This window comes from Rhinoraja longicauda, chromosome 2, assembly GCF_053455715.1.
Source record: "Rhinoraja longicauda isolate Sanriku21f chromosome 2, sRhiLon1.1, whole genome shotgun sequence".
NCBI classification, from domain to species: domain Eukaryota; kingdom Metazoa; phylum Chordata; class Chondrichthyes; order Rajiformes; family Arhynchobatidae; genus Rhinoraja; species Rhinoraja longicauda.
In genome coordinates, this window is record NC_135954.1 from 10272824 (window position 1) to 10293475 (window position 20652).

Genomic DNA, 20652 nt, shown 5'->3' on the forward strand with positions numbered 1-20652 from the left:
GCTGAGTAACGTGACGTCAAGACAACAATCACTCCCTCCACGTCAGCAAAATGAAGGAGCTGGACTTTATTTCGAGAGGACTTGTTTACAAAAACAGGGATTTAATGTTGCGGCTATATAAGGCACTGGTCAGGCCGCATATGGAGTATTGTGAGCAATTTTGGGCATCATATCTGAGGAAGGATATGTTGGCTCTGGAGAGGGTCCAGAGGAGGTTTACAAGAATGATCCCAGGAATGAGTGGGTTAGCATATGATGAGTGTTTGACGGGACTGAGCCTGTACTCGCTGGAGTTTATAAGAATGAGGGGGGACCTCATTGAAATGTGCAGAATAGTGAAAGGCTTGGGTAGAGTGAATGTGGAGAGGATGTTTCCACTAGTGGGAGCGTCTAGGACCAGAGGCCATTGCCTCATAATTAAAGGACATTCTTTTAGGAAGGAGATGAGGAATTTCTTTACTCAGAGAGTGGTGAATCTGTGGAATGCTTTACCACAGAAGGCTGTGGAGGCCAAATCAATGGATATTTTTAAGGCAGAGATTGATAGATTCTTGATTAGTACGGGTGTCAGAAGATATGGGGAGAAGGCAGGAGAATGGAGTCAGGAGGGAGAGATAGATCAGCCATGATTGAATGGCAGAGTAGACTTGATCAGCCGAATGGCCTAATTCTGCTCCTAGCACTTATGATCTAATGATGTTGTGAGCTAGACATTGACTTTAGGAAGCGGGATGGAGTACATACCTCAGTTATATCAATGATGTTGAATTGGAGAGCCTCCCTCAATCTAGTCGCCGTACTAGTTTCACTGTCATCCAGTTGAGTTTCACCGTCTGTATAACTCATGATCACCTACCCCAGAGCCAACAATGGTCCATTGTGGGCACCACCTGTCCTTGATCATCGCTGCTTTTTGCACATTTTTCATTTGTTGTTCTATGTACCTTTTATACTTCTCGTTTCCCCTTCCCCTGACTCTCCCTAACCAGTCTGAAGAAGGGTCTCGACCCGAAATGTCACCTATTCCTTTTCTCCAGAGATGCTGCCTGACCCGCTGAGTTCCTCCAGCTTTTTATGTCTCTCTTCCATGTTGAAGTGGAGATGGTCGAGAGCTCCAAGTTGCTGGGCGTAAACATCGCCAACAATTTGTCCAGGTCCGACTACATTACACTACGACCAAGGAGGGCGGCACGGTAGCGCAGCGGTAGAGTTGCTGCTTTACAACGAATGCAGCGCCGGAGACTCAGGTTCGATCCTGACTACGGGTGCTGCACTGTAAGGAGTTTGTACGTTCTCCCCGTGACCTGCGTGGGTTTTCTCCGAGATCTTCGGTTTCCTCCCACACTCCAAAGACGTACAGGTATGTAGGTTAATTGGCTGGGTAAATGTAAAAATTGTCCCTAGTGGGTATAGGATAGTGTTAATGTATGGGGATCGCTGGGCGGCACGGACTTGGAGGGCCGAAAAGGCCTGTTTCCGGCTGTATATATATGATATGATATGATAAGCCGCCAACTGCTCCTAAATCCACAGACGACTAAGGAAATTCAACATGTCTCCAATTACTTTTATCAATTTCTACAGATGTACTCTAGAAAGCATCCTATTGAGATGGTATTTATTCACAAAATGCTGGAGTAACTCAGCAAGTCAAGCAGCATCTCAGGAGAGAAGGAATGGGCGACGTTTCGGGTCGACCTGACTTGCTGAGTTACTCCAGCATTTTATGAATAAATACCTTCAATTGTACCAGCATCTGCAGTTATTTTCTTACACATCCTATTGAGATGCATCATAACGGTTTGCCACTGCTGTGCCCAAGAACACAATACATTGTAGAAAGCTGTGGATACAGCCCAGTTCATCAAGCATACCAATCTCCCTCCATCAACTCCCAATTATACATTAGACAATGTATAATAGCAAGAATATCCTTCCTCAAATTTGGAGACCAAAACTGCACACAGTACTCCAGGTGCGGTCTCACCAGGGCCCGGTACAACTATAGAAGGACCTCTTTGCTCCTATACTCAACTACTCTTGTTATGAAGGCGAACATTCCATTGGCTTTCTTCACTGCCTGCTGTACCTGCATGCTTCCTTTCAGTGACTGATGCACTAGGACACCCAGATCTCGTTGAACATCCCCTCTTCCTAACTTGACACCATTCAGATAATAATCTGCCTTTCTATTCTTACTTCCAAAGTGAATAACCTCACACTTATCTACATTAAACTGCATCTGCCATGTATCCGCCCACTCACACAACCTGTCCAAGTCACCCTGCAGCCTTATTGCATCTTCCTCACAATTCACACTACCCCCCAGCTTAGTATCATCTCCAAATTTGCTAATGGTACTTTTAATCCCTTCATCTGTCATTAATGTATATCGTAAATAGCTGGGGTCCCAGCACCGAACCTTGCGGTACCCCACTGGTCACTGCCTGCCATTCCGAAAGGGACCCATTTATCCCCACTCTTTGCTTTCTGTTTGTCAACTAATTTTCTATCCATGTCAGTACCCTACCCCCAATACCATGTGCTCTAATTTTGCCCACTAATCTCCTATGTGGGACCTTGTCGAAGGCTTTCTGAAAGTCGAGGTACACCTCATCCACCGACTCTCCCCTGTCAATTTTCCTAGTTACATCCTCAAAAAATTCCAGTAGATTTGTCAAGCATGATTTCCCCTTCGTAAATCCATGCTGACTCGGAATGATCCTGTTACTGCTATCCAAATGCTCAGCAATTTCGTCTTTTATAATTGACTCCAGCATCTTCCCCAGCACTGATGTCAGACTAACTGGTCTATAATTACCCGTTTTCTCTCTCCCTCCTTTCTTAAAAAGTGGGATAACATTTGCTATCCTCCAATCCACAGGAACTGATCCTGAATCTATAGAACATTGAAAAATGATCTCCAATGCTTCCACTATTTCTAGAGCCACCTCCTTAAGTACCCTGGGATGCAGACCATCAGGCCCTGGGGATTTATCAGCCTTCAGTCCCATCAGTCTACCCAAAACCATTACGCTGTACAAGCTCTACTTCCTCAGAAGATTGACGATGGGGATGTTGATGAGTACTCCCGTGAGTCCTCTACAGGTGTGTGGTAGAGAGCATATTGACTGATTGCATCACAACCTGATTCGGCAACTCGGACGACTACGAACAAAGAAATAAAGTGGTGGACACTGCCTGGTCCAAATTGGTACTGACCTCCCCACTGTCAAAGGGATTCACAGGACGTGTTGTCTCATAAATGCAGTCTCATTAAGGACCCACACCACCCTGGCTACAGTTTCATTTCACTTCTAACATTAGGAAGAAAGTACAGGAGTCTGAAAACTGGGATCACTCGGTTCAAGAACAATTTCTTCCCACAACCATCAGGCTCTTGAACACCACACATACTAACTAAACTAGGAACTACAAATTAACTTAGTTACTTCAAGGAATTTTGTCTTTTTGCCATAATACAACAGGCAGCGAAGAAAGCAAATGGCATGTTAGCCTTCATAGGGCCCCATAGCAGAAGCGTCCATGTCCCAGGGCTGGAAACTGGAAGTGTCCTGAGCTAATTCTGCTACCACCATTGTCTATTGTACAAGTGATGGCTCCCACTGATTGTCGCCGGAAGCTTGCGCCCTTTTCAGGACGGACGATGACAGTGATGTAACATTTGAAACATTGATGATGGACACGAAAGAAGAAGCCTTCATAGCGAGAGAATTTGAGTACAGGAGCAAGGAGGTCCTACTGCAGTTGTACAAGGCCCTGGTGAGATCACATCTGAAGTATTGTGTGCAGTTTTGGTCTCCTAATTTGAGGAAGAGCTAATGTGTTATGGAAAATCACAATAGGACAGATTTTAAGGAAGGTAAACACCCCGCCCCTCCCATCTCGGTTACACAGGGGTCACCTGTACAGTAGAACGGTCTGATTAATTTAACACCCTCTTAACTGCTAAATTATGCTTCATTAGAATTTGCTTAAATAGGAAGAAATCATTTAAGAATTGAAATTTAAGTTGTTAGTAGACTGGTACTTAATCAATTTTAATCAGTGTATGTAGGGAAATGGACCCTATTTACCACATGAATGTGTATTTATGGAAATTAATCATATTTTAATAGTGCTTGTGACCATGAGATAACATTAAAAAGAAAAATACCAGCTGAACAATGTTAATTACACGAAGACATCAAACTAAAGAGGCCAATGACTGTTATTGGTGGGAGTGCCCACTCTGATAAAATCATTGCAATATTAATTTACAAAGTCCACTGAGCTACTGAGAAATGTGTAAAACAAGGCAGAGTACAGAACTGGTAATATATTGGATAAACTATGAAGATTGGACACGCCAAATCATCTCATATCTCTGACTTGTGTAAACCACAATCTAACTCCAGTGTTACAATGTTCTATACTTTGGGGTACCGATAGGGGCAGCACAGTGGCGCAGCGGTAAAGTCGCTGCCTGGCAACTGTAGTTACTTTGTGGGAGGAAGCAGGAGCTCCTGGAGAAATCCCACGCGGTCACAGGGAAAACGTACAAACTCCATACTGCCAGTTTGTACCTTCTCCCCGTGACCAGCATTGGTTTTCTCCAGGATCTCCAATTTCCTCCCACACCAAACACACAGAGGCTTGTAGGTGAATTGGCTTGGTGTAATTGTCAATTGTTCCTAGTGTGTGTAGGATAGCGTAAGTGTGCGTGGATCGCTGGTCGACGCGGACTCAGTGGGCAGAAGGGCCTGTTTCTGAGCTGTATCTCTGTATCTGTATCCTGCCAAATCCCCAGTGCCAATCCCCATTGTCATGACTAATGCTGCTGGTTGTAATTATCCAGCCAGGCAAAGCTTGGCTTCGGTTTCGGATGTCGGTGGTTTTAGCTCGGCTTCCTGGGCTGGGTGAGTTGTTGGGTTTCAGTGCCATCTGCTTCAACCATTTCGATCCATCATTGAAGTGAGAGGCAAGCCAGAAATTTGCTTTGAACACATAAAACAGCTCTGATCAAATCAGTGTTTAAACTTGGACTTTAATAGAATTTAATGCATGCCATAATTTAATGTGAAATTTGATCTTGCTAAATGGGGAGAGAATTCAGAAATCGGAGGTCCAAAGAGACTTGGGAGTGCTGATGCGGGATTCCCAAAAAAATATTTTTAAAGTCGAATTGGTAGTAAGGAAGGCAAATGCAATGCTAGTATTTATTTCTAGAGGACTAGAGTATAAGTTCATAAGTGATAGGAACAGAATTAAGCCGTTCGGCCCATCAAGTCTACTATTCAATCATGGCTGATCTATCTTTTCCTCTCTACCTCATTCTCCTGCCTTCTCACCATAACCTCTGTACCTGCACTAATCAAGAATATAAAACCAGTCATATAATGCAGAGGTTTTATAAGGCACTGGTCAGATTGCATTTGGAGTATTGTGAGCAGTTCTGGGCCACATATCTGAGGAAGGATGTGCTGACGTATGAGAGATTCTAAAGGAGGTTTCGAGAATGTTCCTAGGAATGATTGGGTTAACATACGATGAGCATTTGATGGCACTGAGCCTGTACTCGCTGGAGTTTAGAAGGATGAGGGGAGGCCTCATTGAAACTTACTGAATAGTGAAAGACCTGGATAGAGTGGATGTGGCGAGGATGTTTCCACTAGTGGGAGAGTCTCGGACCAGAGGCCATAGCCTCAAAATAAAAGGACCTACCTTTAGATAGAAGATGAGGAGGGAGTACTTTAGTCAGAGGGTGGTGAATCAGTGGAATTCATTACCACAGACGGCAGTGGAGGCCAAATCAATGGATATCTTTATAACATATAACATATATAACAACTACAGCATGGAAACAGGCCTGTCCGGCCCTACCAGTCCACGCCGACCATTCTCCCTGACCTAGTCTCATCTACCTGCACTCAGACCATAACCCTCCAATCCCCTCCTATCCATATACCTATCCAATTTACTCTTAAATAATAAAATCGAGCCAGCCTCCACCACTTCCACCGGAAGCCCATTCCATACAGCCACAACCCTCTGAGTAAAGAAGTTCCCCCTCATGTTACCCCTAAACCTTTGTCCCTCAATTCTGAAGCTATGTCCCCTTGTTGGAATCTTCCCCACTCTCAAAGGGAAAAGCCTACCCACGTCAACTCTGTCCGTCCCTCTCATAATTTTAAAAACCTCTATCAAGTCCCCCCTCAACCTTCTACGCTCCAAAGAATAAAAACCCAACCTGTTCAACCTCTCTCTGTAGCCTAAGTGCTGAAACCCAGGCAACATTCTAGTAAATCTCCTCTGTACCCTCTCCATTTTGTCGACATCCTTCCTATAATTTGGCGACCAGAACTGCACACCATACTCCAGATTCGGCCTCACCAATGCCCTGTACAATTTCAACATTACATCCCAACTTCTATACTCGATGCTCTGATTTATAAAGGCAAGCATACCAAACGCCTTCTTCACCACCCTATCCACATGAGATTCCACCTTCAGGGAACAATGCACAGTTATTCCCAGATCCCTCTGTTCCACTGCATTCCTCAATTCCCTACCATTTACCCTGTACGTCCTATTTTGATTTGTCCTACCAAAATGCAGCACCTCACACTTATCAGCATTAAACTCCATCTGCCATCTTTCAGCCCACCCTTCCAAAAGGCCCAAGTCTCTCTGTAGACTTTGAAAATCTACCTCACTATCAACTACTCCACCTATCTTAGTATCATCTGCATATTTACTAATCCAATTTGCCACACCATCATCCAGATCATTAATGTAAATGACAAACAACAGTGGACCCAACACAGATCCTTGGGGCACTCCACTAGACACTGGCCTCCAACCTGACATACAATTGTCAACCGTTACCCTCTGGTATCTCCCATTCAGCCATTGTTGAATCCATCTTGCAATCTCACTATTAATACCCAACGATTTAACCTTCTTAATCAACCTTCCATGTGGAACCTTGTCAAATGCCTTACTGAAGTCCATATAGACAACATCCACAGCCTTGCCCTTATCAATTTCCCTGGTAACCTCTTCAAAAAATTCAAGAAGATTAGTCAAACATGACCTTCCAGGCACAAATCCATGTTGACTGTTTCTAATCAGGCCTTGATTATCCAAATAATTATATATATTGTCCCTAAGTATCTTTTCCATTAATTTTCCCACCACAGACGTCAAACTAATAGGTCTATAATTGCTAGGTTTACTTTTAGAACCTTTTTTAAACAAAGGCACAACATGCGCAATGCGCCAATCTTCCGGCACGATCCCTGTTTCTAATGACGTTTGAAATATTTCCGTCATAGCCCCTGCTATTTCTGCACTAACTTCACTCAATGTCCTAGGGAATATCCTATCAGGACCTGGAGACTTATCCACTTTTATATTCTTCAAAAGTGTCCGTACCTCCTCTTCTTTAATCATCCTAATTTCCATCACTACTCTACTTGTTTCGCTTACCTCACATAATTCAATATCCTTCTCCTCGGTAAATACCGAAGAAAAGAAATTGTTTAATATCTCCCCCATTTCTTCCGGCTCAGCACATAGCTGTCCACTCTGACTCTCTAATGGACCAATTTTATCCCTCACTATCCTTTTGCTATTGACATATCTGTAGAACCCCTTGGGGTTTACTTTTACATTACTTGCCAAAGCAGCCTCATATTTTTTTTTCGCTTTTCTAATTTCCTTTTTAAGATTCCTTTTACATTCTTTATATTCCTCAAGAACCTCATTTACTCCCTGCCGCTTATATTTATTGTATATCTCCCTCTTTTTCCGAACCAAGTGTCCAATTTCCCTGGAAAACCACGGCTCTTTCAAATTATTATTCTTTCCTTTCCACCGAACAGGGACATAAAGACTCTGTACTCTCAAAATGTCACCTTTAAATATCCTCCATTTCTCTATTATATCCTTTTCATAAAACAACAATTTCCATTTCACTCCTTTTAAATCCTTTCTCATCTCCTCAAAATTAGCCTTTCTCCAATCCAAAATCTCAACCCTTGGTTATGGCGGTGATTGACAGATTCTTGATAGGTAAAGGTATCAGGGGTTATGGGGAGAAGGCAGGAGAATGGGATTGAGAGGGAAAGATAGATCAGCTATGATTGAATGGCAGAGTAGACTTCATGGGCTGAATGGCCTAATTCTGCTCTTGGAACGAATGAACTCAAGATTTGATTGATCACTGCTTGGTGGAGGAAATGATTGATACAGTTGGGCCATCTGTGTTTCTGATGCAACGGGAAAGGTCAGGACATAGAGTTGCAGAATGCGTGGGGTTGAAATGGCCAGCATGAATCTTTAGGTTTAAGTTTATTATTATCATTTGCACTGAGGAACAGAGAAAATCTTTTGTTTGCCTACTATCCATTCAAATCAGATAATGGAATGGAACCAAATTTGGAACAGATCGGGTAAATGCACAGAGTCTCTTAGCCAGAGAAGGGGATTCATGAACCAGACGACACAGGTTTAAAGTCAGAGGGGAAAGTCTGAACAGGAACCTGAGGGGCACTTTTTTCACACCTACGATAATGAGTATATGGATTGAGCTGCCAGAAGAGGCAGGTACAATAAGCAGGTACCTGCTTGAGGCAGGTACAATAATAACATTTAGAGTCATAGAGTGATACAGTGTGGAAGAGGCCCTTCGGCCCAATTTGCCCACACCGGCTAACATGTAAAAGACATTTTGACAGGTACACGGATAGGAAAGGTTGAGACGGTGATAGGCTAAACGTGAGCAGGTGGGACTAGTGAAGATGGGGCATCTTGGTTGGCATGGGCAAGTTGGGCCGAAGGGCTGTATGACGTTAGGACTTGAAAATGTTATACTGGAATATGGGATAGGACACACTCCCATTTGTAAGAGAATGGGTTAAATAGGGACAGTCAGCGTGGCTTTGTACGTGGCAGATCACATCTCCCTAACGTGATCGGGTTTTTGAGGAGATAACGGCGGTGATCGATGAAGTGATGACTCTAAGTTCCTCGGAATAAATATCATCAGTAACAAAACGTTTGTGGGTATCCACGAAAAGGAAGGACTCAGTGACGGCCTGTTATTTTTGGTATCATAACTATTCAAATAAACTCTGGTTAGAATGGAGCTAATGCTACCAAGAGGAGAGAAATATTGCAGGGCTTCAGCAAGGCACGTAATGTTAGACAGATTTCTGTTTGGTGTTGGGTCCCCTGCCAATGACTTGCAAAACCATCTGCTGTGCACAGCAATCTCTAGAGCATTATTTAATTTCAATGCTGGATTGCTTTGTTTCAGAGGGCCAATATTAACTGTGGCCCTGACGAGTTCTGCACAAAATACCAATAAAGGATTTTATCTAGCTTTTGCAACTAATTGAGGTATTTATTCAAAATAGTTGCCATGGGCTACAAGAGATGGGACTTATCCGAGGTGTCTAACCATGCTGCATGAATATTACTGCTTCATTAAGCTGTCAATGATATTCTGTCTTATGGTTGCAATGACTCTTATGGACATTATAATGTAATCAAAAATCATTTCTCATGTAATTTAGTCTTCAGAAATGTTTAATGTAGCCGGTGATCAAATGTTTGCGAGCTCTCTGCTGTGATCTGAGGGAAATGTAAGCACAATGACCATTGCTTTCCATGGATGCCCATTCTCCCCCCAAAACATTAATTTCATGTAATTTATTGAGTTGATTTTGAAGCATAACCATCCATAACCAATGCAATATAAAAATGTAACCTTTCCTGAGGCATCGATGCAGGCTCTGCTTTGTTCTGTACCTACCCATACTGTACCTCTAGTTACTCACGCACCCTGACTCAGTCTGATGAAGGGTCTCGACCCAAAACGTCACCTATTCCTTTTCTCCAGAGATACTGCCTGAGTTATTCCAGCATTTTGTGTCTATCTTCGGTGTTACGTATTCAGCAATAGTCAGGAAATCTTAAAACAAAAAAGCGTTTCCAGTAAGTGCCCCCACCTTCTGCATTCATTATCTCTTGATTGCCGCCCTATCACATGCATTCCCTTTGTTCTCTCTCCCTTCCCTTTTCCAGCGACATAAAACATGTTTGTTTTCTGACTTTTACCAAGTTTGGTGTTGGACATTGGAGGTTTGATGAAAGGACATAAACCCAAAAACATTTAACTGCTTTTCTCGATCAAATCTTGCCTAACCAGCTGAGCTTTTCCACCATGCAATTAAATAATTATCAATGCTTTCAGTAAGACTAAAACCACAACCTGAAGAAGAAGTGCAGCAGAAAAATCCTTCAAAAATATTAATATAAATTAAATATATCGCTGAATAGAAACCTACATCTCACTTCCACCAATTAACAATGCCCCATGAAAATTGTATTGTTCTTATGACAGTTGTTTGTGAAGATTTCACATGCAAAGCAATATTTTTTTAATGATAGAGCCATAGAGTGATACAGTGTGGAAATAGGCCTTTCGGCCCAACATGTCCCAGCTACACTAGTCCCACCTGCCCCCGTTTTGTCCATATCCCTCCAAACCTGTCCTATCCATGTACCTGTTCAATTGTTTCTTAAATGTTGGGATTGTTCCTACCTCAACTGCCTCCTCTGGCAATTTGTTCCATACACCCAGCACCGTTTATGTGAAAAAGTTACCCCAAAGATTCCTATTACATCTTTTCCCCTTCACCTTACACATATGTCCTCTGGTCCTCGATTCACCTACTCTGGGCAAGAGACTCGGTGCATCTACCCAATCTATGCTTCTCATGATTTTATACACCTCAATAAGATCACCCCTCTTCCTCCTGTGCTCCAAGAAATAGAGTCCCAGCCTGCTCAACCTCTCCCTATAACTCAGACCCTCTAGCCCTGGCAACATCCTTGTAAATCTTCCCTGTACCCTTTCCAGCTTGACAGCACCTTTCAAATAACATGGTGCCCAGAACTGAACACAATAGTCTAAATGCGGCCTCACCAACGTCTTATACAACTCAACAAGACCTCCCAACTTCTATACTCAATACTCTGACTGATGAAGGCCAATGTGGCAAACGCCTTTTTGAGCACCCTATTTACCTGCGACTCCACCTTCAAGGAACCTTGCACCTGCACTCCTAGATCCCTCTGCTCTACAACATTCCCCGGAGCCCTACCGTTCACTGTGTAAGTCCTGCCCATGTTAGACTTCCCAAAATGCAACACCTCACATTTCTCCGTATTAAATTCCATCAACCATTCCTCTGCCCACCTGGCCAATTGATCCAGATCCTGCTGCAATCTTTCACAACCATCATCACTATCTGCAAAACCACCCACTTTTGTATCATCTGCAAACTTGCTAATCTTGCCCTGTATGTTCTCATCCAAATCATTGACATAGATGACAAACAGTAACGGGTCCAGCACCAAACCCTGAGGCACACCACTAATCACAGGCCTCCAGTCTGAGAAGCAACCTTCCACCATCACCCCATGCTTCCTTCCATGAAGCCAGTTTTTTCTCCATTCAGCTATCTCTCCTTGGATCCCATGCGATCTAACCTTCCACAGCAGCCTACTATTCTTCCTCGTAATCCAAGGCTTCCGAATTTCCAAATTCAGAGTAACTCTGAAGAAGGGTTTCGACCTGAAACATTACCTTTCCATGTTCTCCGTGGAAGCTGCTGACCCACTGAGTTACTCCAGCAGTTTGTGTCATTCTTAAATAGAATCTTTATTGCAAGTATAGGTTGACCGCATTAGTTGTTTTAGGTTCACTTTCAGGGATCTCTCTTTAATTATCCTAAAGTGTATGTTTTGGCCTAAGAATTTATCAAATTAAAAGAGTTGCTGGAGTTTGTCATGTTTTTGTTAAAGGAGAATGTCAATGTAAAGTGGCTAGCATTTAACAAAGTTCATAAGTTGTAGGAGTAGAATGAGGCCATGAGGCCCATCAAGTCTATTCGACCATTCAATCATGGCTGATCTACCTTTCCCATTCAACCCCATTCTCCTGCCTTCTACCCATCATTCCTGAAATCCTAACTAATCAAGAGTCACCTTAAAAATATCGATTGACTTCGTCTGATCATTTTCCAATGTTCTATAGATTCAGGATCAGTTCCTGTGGATTGGATGGTAGCTAATGTTGTCCCACTTTTTAAGAAAGGAGGGAGAGAGAAAACGGGTAATTATAGACCAGTTAGTCTGACATCAGTGGTGGGGAAGATACTGGAGTCAATTATAAAAGACGAAATTTGATAAGTAAAATGGATGAAGGAGAGCCAGTGGATATCGTGTATCTAGACTTTCAGAAAGCCTTTTATAAGGTCCCATACAGGAGATTAGTGGGCAAAATTAGAGCACATGGTATTGGGGGTAGGGTATTGTCATGGATAGAGAATTGGTTGGCAGACAGGAAACAAAGAGTAGGAATAGACGGGTCCCTGTCTGAATGGCAGGCAGTGGTGAGTGGAGTGCCGAAAGGCTCGGTGCTGGGGCCGCAACTATTTACAATATATATTAATGATTTAGATGATGGGATTAAAAGTAACACGAGCAAATTTGCAGATGACACACAGCTGAGTGGCACTGTGAACTGCGAAGAGGATGCTAGGAGGTTGCAGGGTGACTTGGACAGGTTCAGTGAGTAGGCAGATGCATGGCAGATGCAGTAAAAATGTGGATAAATGTGAGGTTATCCACTTTGGCGGCAAGAACAAGTAGGCAGATTATTATCTCAATGGCGTCAGATTAGGAAAAAGGGAAGTGCAACGAGACCTAGGCGTCCTTGTACACCAGCCACTGAAAGTAAACATGCAGCTATAGCAGGCAGTGAAGAAAGCTAATGGCATGTTGGCCTTCATAACAAGAGGATTTGAGTATAGGAGTAACGACGTCCTTCTGCAGTTGCACAGGGCCCTGGTGAGACCACATCTGGAGTATTGTGTGCAGTTTTGGTCTCCTAATTTGAGGAAGGACATCCTTGCTATTGAGGCAGTGCAGCCTAGGTTCACAAGGTTAATCCCCGGGATGGCAGGACTGGACAAACTAGATGCAGGAAAAATGTTCCCAATGTTGGGGGAGTCCAGAACCAGGAGCTACAGTCTAAGAATAAGGGGGAGGCCATTTAAAACTGAGGTGATAAGAAACTTTTTCACCCAGAGAGTTGTGAATTTGTGAAAACCTCTGCCACAGAAGGCAGTAGAGGCCAATTCACTGGATGAATTTAAAAGAGAGTTAGATAGAGCTCTCGGGGCTAGTGGAATCAAGGGATATGGGAAGAAGGCAGGCACGGTTCACTGATTGTGGATTCACAATGAATTGCGGTGTTGGCTCGATGGGCCAAATGGCCTCTTCCTGCACCTATTTTCTATGTTCTATGTTCGATAGACTTTGATAAAATTTACCCTTGCCCTTGTGAGCTGAAGTTTGTGCTGTGGTTCATGAAGTGAACTGGTGAATGTGGCAAATGGTTACCATTCTGCTCTTGTTTTGGGTGATTTCTAACAAGGAATGAAAATATGCAAATTATTGAAAAAGGAAGCACTTTTTTCACCCTACATGCCAATTAATCTTAAAATCTTGGACTTTTGACAAAACATCACAGGTCTATGCTGATTTTTTTTTTAAAGACTGGCTGGCAGGTACCCATTTTTGCATACTTCCTTGTTAAATGTTCCATTCATTTTAAGCCAAGCCGACAATATGTTTGTGCATTTAAAAAAAAAATTATAGTGAATTAAGAAATGTAATTTTTAGGGAGCTTTACACTATTCAGTTGCATCGTGCGGTTATGAATGTTATATGATTAGTGGCAAATCATCGCCTTTTGTGACCATTTTATTTCCACTTTCACCCAGAACTCAGAATAACAAGGCTCTCCGAATAATGACAGCAGTGCGTAATTGCTGCTTGCTGCATTTCCATCTGTAATCTCCATTAATAGATATTTACAATAAAACTATGAGAATGCAAGAAACTATTACTTGGGAAATGGGATTGCATTACAGATAGAAGACCGCCCCTCGCCCCCTGAGTTATTTCGAACACCTAACATGACCTCACTTAGTATTTTATTTCACAGGGAAACTAGAACATAGAAAAGTACATCACAGAAAACAGGCCCTTTGGCCCTCCATGTCTATGCCGAACATAAGGCCACGACCATCTCTTATCCGCCTGCACTTTAAGCATATGTGTAGGAAAGAACTGCAGATGCTGGTTTAAATCGAAGGTAGACACAAAATGCTGGAGTAACTCAGCGGGACAGGCAGCACCTCTGGAGAGAAGGAATGGGTGATGTTTCGGGTCGAGACCCCCGAAATGCCACTTATTCCTTCTCTCCAGAGATGCTGCCAGGATTTTGTGCTACCTGCACTTTATTCTCTATTCCCTGCAAGTCTGTCCAGCCTCTTTCTGTAGCTAAAACCCCCTTAATCCAGGCATCATTCTGGTAAACGCCCTCTTTACCCTCTCCAAAGTCTCCAAATCCCTCCTGCCCTGGGGTGTCCAGAACTACATGCAGTGCTGCAAATGCAGTCTAACTAACGTTCCTAACTAAAGCTGCATCATGATTGCCTGATCTTGTACTCAACGTCCCAATCAATGAAAAGGCAAGCATACCCATATGCTTTCTTTACCACTCTATCTACTTTCAGGGAGTTATGACTTGGACCTCAAGAAACCTCTGCGCACAACGCTGTTGAGGGCGTTGCCATTCATTATATATTTCCCCCCAACCATTGACCTCCCAAGGTCCCACACCTCGCACTTCCTCAGATTATACTGCCCATTTCTGTGGCTGATCTATATCCCACTAAACACTTTGATAGTCTTCCTCACAGTCCACCACCCCAACAATCCTGCGGCTACCTGCAGACTTACATACCAACCCGTCTAGAATGTACTAGACCATTTAGAATGTACTCGACCATTTAGAATGTACTAGACCAAGTGGACCCGGTGGGCCCAAACCTGTCCTGCATTGGTGCAGCACCCTCTCCTCCCCCTCCCACCTCCCCTCCTCGCCTCCCTTCCCACCCCCCCCCCCCCTCCCTCCCTCCCCCTTCCCTCCTCCCCCCTCTTGATTCTTGATTAGAACTGGTGTCAAAGGTTATGGGGAGCAGGCAGGAAATTGCGATGAGGAGGCAGAGATCAGCCATGATCGAATGGCAGAGTGGACTCGATGGGCCGAATGGCCTAATTCTACTCCTATGTGAACTTGTACAATTGTAAATCGTCCCTAGGATAGGGTTAATGTGCGGAGATCACTGATCTTTGGGGAATTATCATGAATCTGTCAATCTGCGTCTTAAAAAATATAATTAGGATACAAGCGGCTCGAGCTTGGTAATGTGAGGCCATTTGCAGTCAAATACAAGACTGATTACACCCTCAAAAGAGTATTTAAAAATCCATAGCATAAGCACACCAATAGACAACTAAAGGCAAAGCCTTTGATCATCGTAATAGATTATTTTTTGTTCTGACACTAAGCCTAACTTTGTTCCCTTGGCAGTGACAACTGTCTGCTGTATTCCCTTCAATCTTCCAGGATATTATCCTTTTTTCCCCAGTATGGATAATTTGTTCTTTCTTCCATATGTTTCTGTTTTGTAAGCCTTATTAGCAGTCACTTTTTTAAAACGAAGGGTTAGATTTTGGCTTTTAATAAATAAAATAGAGTTTCTGAATTTTAATAGCCTTTGTCGGTCATATCTAGAGATGCTTATGAGTCTCTCTTGACGCACATTATTCTCACACAGCCTGTGCAATGCTAATCTTAAGGACGGTTAACTCATATGGCCAATATCTGTCAAATTAAACGTGATCATTCACCCCAATAAACCTTTCAATCATGACCAAACAAGCTGTGCAAATAACCAGTTAAATAACTCGAAAGCATTTGGCAGTGTCACCCGTAAGGATGGAGAAACATGACAAACCATCACCAGGCCTGGATAGAGTGGACGCCATATCATGTGATAGGAGTAGAATTAGGCCATTTGGCCCATCAATCCGATGCCATTCAATCAAGACAGATCTATCTCTCCCTCCTAACCCCATTCTCCTGCCTTCTCCCCATAACCTCTGACGCCTGTACCAATCAAGAATCGATCTATCTCGGCCTTAAAAATATCCACTGACTTGGCCTCCACAGCCTTCTGTGGCAAAGAATTCCACAGATTCACCACCCTCTGACTAAAGAAATTTCTCCTCATCTCCTTCCTAAAAGAATGTCCTTTAATTCTGAGGCTATGACCTCAGAGCCTCTAGGGCGGCACGGTGGCGCAGCGGTAGAGTTGCTGCCTTACAGCGAATGCAGCGCCAGAGACTCGGGTTCGATCCTGACTACGGGCGCCGTCTGTACGGAGTTTGTTCGTTCTCCCCGTGACCTGCGTGGGTTTTCTCCGAGATCTTCGGTTTCCTCCCACACTCCAAAGACGTACAGGTATGTAGGTTAATTGATTGGGCAAATGTAAAAAATGTCCCCAGTGTGTGTAGGATAGTGTTAATGTGTGGGGATCGCTGGGCGGCGCGGACCCGGTGGGCCGAAGGGCCTGTTTCCGCGCTGTATCTCTAAATCTAAATCTTAATCTAGTCCTGGACTCTCCCACTAGTGGAAACATCCTCTCCACATCCACTCTATCCAAGCCTTTCACTATTCTGTATGTTTCAATGAGGTCCCCTTCAATGTTCTGAACTCCAATGAGTACAGGCCCAGTGCCAACAAACGCTCATCATAGGTTAACCTACTCGTTCCTGGGATCATCCTCTGGACCCTCTCCAGAGCCAGCACATCCTTCCACAGATATGGTGCCCAAAATTGTTCAAAATATTCCAAATGCGGCCTTACCAGTGCCTTATAGAGTAAGAAAATAACTGCAGATGCTGGTACAAATCAAAGGTATTTATTTCACGAAATGCTGGAGTAACTCAGCAGGTCAGGCAGCATCTCAGGAGAGAAGGAATGGGCGACGTTTCAGGTCCCCAGTATTACATCCCTGTGGAGAAGATGTTTCCACTAGTGGGAGAGCTTGGGACCAGAGGGAACAGCCTCAGAATAAAAGAACTCACCTTTAGTAAGATGAGGAGGAATTGCTTTAGTCAGAGAGTGGTGCATCTGTGGAATTCATTGTCACAAAAGGCTGTGGAGGCCAATGGTTATTTTTAAGGCAGAGGTTGATGGATTCTTCATTAGTAAGAGTGTCAGAGATTATGGGGAGAAGGGGGGTTGAGAGGGAAAGATGGATCAGCCATGATTGAATGGCAAAGTAGACTTGATGGGCCGAATGGCCTAATTCTGCTCCTATAACTTATGAAAATGAAAACAATTTCTTTTTTTTTTAACAGTGTTAATCAGACATTTTCCTTTCTTAGAAAAGCTTTTTACGTTTTTAAAAAGTAATTCCGGAACAGTAGTTGAAAGTACCAATAATGTGAGCTGCTGCAGTTTGGAACACCAGCAAGGAACCCTGTAGAGACCTGTTCCTTTGCCTGAAGCTGAAGGCTTAGGTTTTACTTCAATCCCAAAAGTAAGAACTTTACATATGCTGTGGTTTGCGCCTACTTTCTTTTTACTTCTGTTTCTAATTTATCCGATTGTTTGAGACCCATATATCGGAGGTAAAGTTTACACCCTGCCACAGTGGAACTAAAATGCTCGGCAATAAGCGAAACAGAAAGTGCTGGAGGATCTCAGTGGGTCAGGCACCATCTGTGGACAGACGGCATGTCGGGTGGGGACTCTTCTGCAAATTGCCTGAGGAACGGTCCCGACCCGAAACGTCGATCATCTGTCCATTTCCCTCCACAGATGCTACCTGGCTTGCTGAGTTCCATCAGCACTTTGTGTTTTGCTTGCGATTCCAGCATCTGCAGTCTCTTGTGCCTCTGTGGTGCAATTGAGTCTGAAATTATTGGGTTCAAGTCCCCATACCCCCAAAAACTAGGTTGAAACACCAATCCAGCATTGAAGCTGTGCAAAGGAGGTACAAGGAACTGCAGGTGCTGGTTTACAAAAGAAGACCCAGAGCGCTGGACTAACTCAGCGGGTCAGGCAGCATCTCTGGAGAACGTGGATAAGTGATGTTCGGGTCGAGACCCTTCTAGCACTGTTGAAGGTTCTGTTTTTCAACTCGCATCCTGTCCCTGTAGATACAAAGGATCATATCATATCATATCATATATATACAGCCGGAAACAGGCCTTTTCGGCCCTCCAAGTCCATGCCGCCCAGCGATCCCTGCACATTAACACTATCCTACACCCACTAGGGACAATTTTTACATTTACCCAGCCAATTAACCTACATACCTGTACGTCTTTGGAGTGTGGGAGGAAACCGCCCAAGGCACTATTCAAAGAATATTAGAGTCATAGAGGCATACAGTGTGGAACCAGGCCCTTTGGCCCAACTCGCCCACACCGACCAACATGTCCTATCTACACTAGTCCCACCTACCTGCATTTGGCCCATATCCCTCTAAGCCCGTCCTTTCCATGTACTGTCGGAATGTTTCTTAAAAGTTCTGATAGCAACTGTCTCAACTAACTCCTCCGACTTAGGCATTTATTTTGGCTTCCTGGCCGATATTTATCTGTAAATCAACTTCACTAAAATAAATCGGCAGATTGTCCTCGTGTTGATGTTTGTGCCCTTGCTCTGTGCCAGTTATTATCTGCATAAGTGACAGGAGCAGAATTAGGCCATTCGACCCATCAAGTCTATTCCACCATTCAATCATGGCTGATTTATCTTTCCCTCACAACTCCGTCCTCTTGCCTTCTCCCCATAACTCCCTGACTCCCGTACTAATCAATAATCTATTTATCTCTGCCTTAAAAATATCCATTGACTTGGCCTCCACAGTCTTCTGTGGCAATGAATTCCACAGATTCACCACCCTCTGACTGAAGAATTGCTGGAATAATGTGATGCATGGCTGCCCGGCTGTGTGAAGTGTCAAGTATTAAATTGGGTCTGATTTGAAAAATAGTTTGGGAAGCCCTAAGCTAGAAATAAATGCAAATGTATTTTTATAATCATTGAGAACTAGGTTTGGGGATTTAAAGAATCAAGGCAGTACTGTGGCTGTGCAAGTCAACATTTCTCCATAAATTGACACTAGATCTAACAATGCTTTCTGTGCATTAATATTAATGTACTTAACATCACCCTCACTGTATTCCTTTCTGCAGTCCTCATGGTTGAAGCGAGATATAGATTCTTGTAGGAACTTATACAAACACTGAGCATGAGATCTAAGTCTAATGCTGTCAGTGCCTGACATCTCATCATGATTGCTTGTGACAGTGTAGCATTCAAGACCCGTCAACTGCTGGAATTGTGAATTATTTTTATCCTGTTTTAACTATTCCCCAATCATCCCCCTTCCTTGTGGGGTGAACAAGCTGAAGATTAGTATCTAGTTTAGTTTAAAGATGCAGATGTAACGCAGAAGCACTCAACCTGAACACACTAGGGACAATTTACAATTTTACCGAAGCCAATTAACCTCCAAATCTGTACGTCTTTGGAGCATGGGAGGAAACCGGAGCACCCGGAGAAAACCCACGTGGTCACAGCAGGATCGAACCCGGGTCTCTGGCGATGTACGGCAACAACTCTTCCACTGCATCACCATGCTGCAACATGGTCTAAAAAGGACACAAAGTGCTGGAGTAACTCAGCAGGCCAGGCAGCATCTCTGGAGAACATGGATAGGTGATGTTTCGGGTGAGGACCCTCTTTCAGACTCATTATCTTTTCACATTTTTTTTACTGTACTGTAAGGAGAAAAAATACACTTTTTTGGGCGATGGACCCAAGTGCTGGAGTAACTCAGCGGGGTTGAGGGGGAGAAATAGATCAGCCATGATTGAATGGCGGAGTAGACATGATGGGCAGAATGGCCTATTTCTATCACTTATGAACTTATGAACTTAATATGAAGTTATCCATCCGAAATCACTCGTAGTGCTTTACTAGCAGAAATAGCATTAGTTATTTGAATAAGATCTGGACTCCCATGTCCAAGACTTGCTTTTATTCAAATTAGTAAATTCCAGTGATTCATTTGAGACAGGTAAAAGCAAAATATCAAGTTCTAGTCAATAGCACGGTGGCACAGCGGTAGAGTTGCGGCCTTACAGCGCCAGAGACCCCGGTTTGATCCTGACTATGGGTGCATGTCCCCTTGACTTGTGTGGGTTTTCTCCGGGTGCTCCGGTTTCCTAGCACACTCATAAGACATACAGGTTTGTAAGTTAATTGACTTGGTATAGTTGTAAATTGTATTTGTAGTTTAGCGTTTGTGTGTGGGGATCGCTGGTCAGCGCGAACTCGGTATCACTAAACTAAACCTAAACTAAAAGCTCAAAAATGCTTCTGACAAGAGAGTGCTAAATCATATCTTTTGGACATTGAATGGAATTATCTTTGCTGTTCATTCCAACACCCTTGCCCCCACAACAGTCAATATCCTGCATCAACATCAACCACTGTCCTAACTGGCCCAACCGCATGCAATCTGTGGTTGCAAGATATCAGAGGCCACATATTCAGTGGCAATAATTTTTGTGTCAGTTAACCACTTTCAAAATTTTCAAGGCAAGCGGCAACATTGCGGTAGTGCAGTATGGACATTC

The 20652-nt window shown here is 43.5% G+C and overlaps 1 protein-coding gene across 3 annotated transcripts in view; it reads left to right on the forward strand.

Annotated features, from left to right (window-relative positions):
* The window catches only part of cdkal1 (CDK5 regulatory subunit associated protein 1-like 1), a 541005-nt gene that overhangs the window by 278677 nt on the left and 241676 nt on the right, over positions 1-20652 (forward strand). The window lies entirely within an intron of this gene.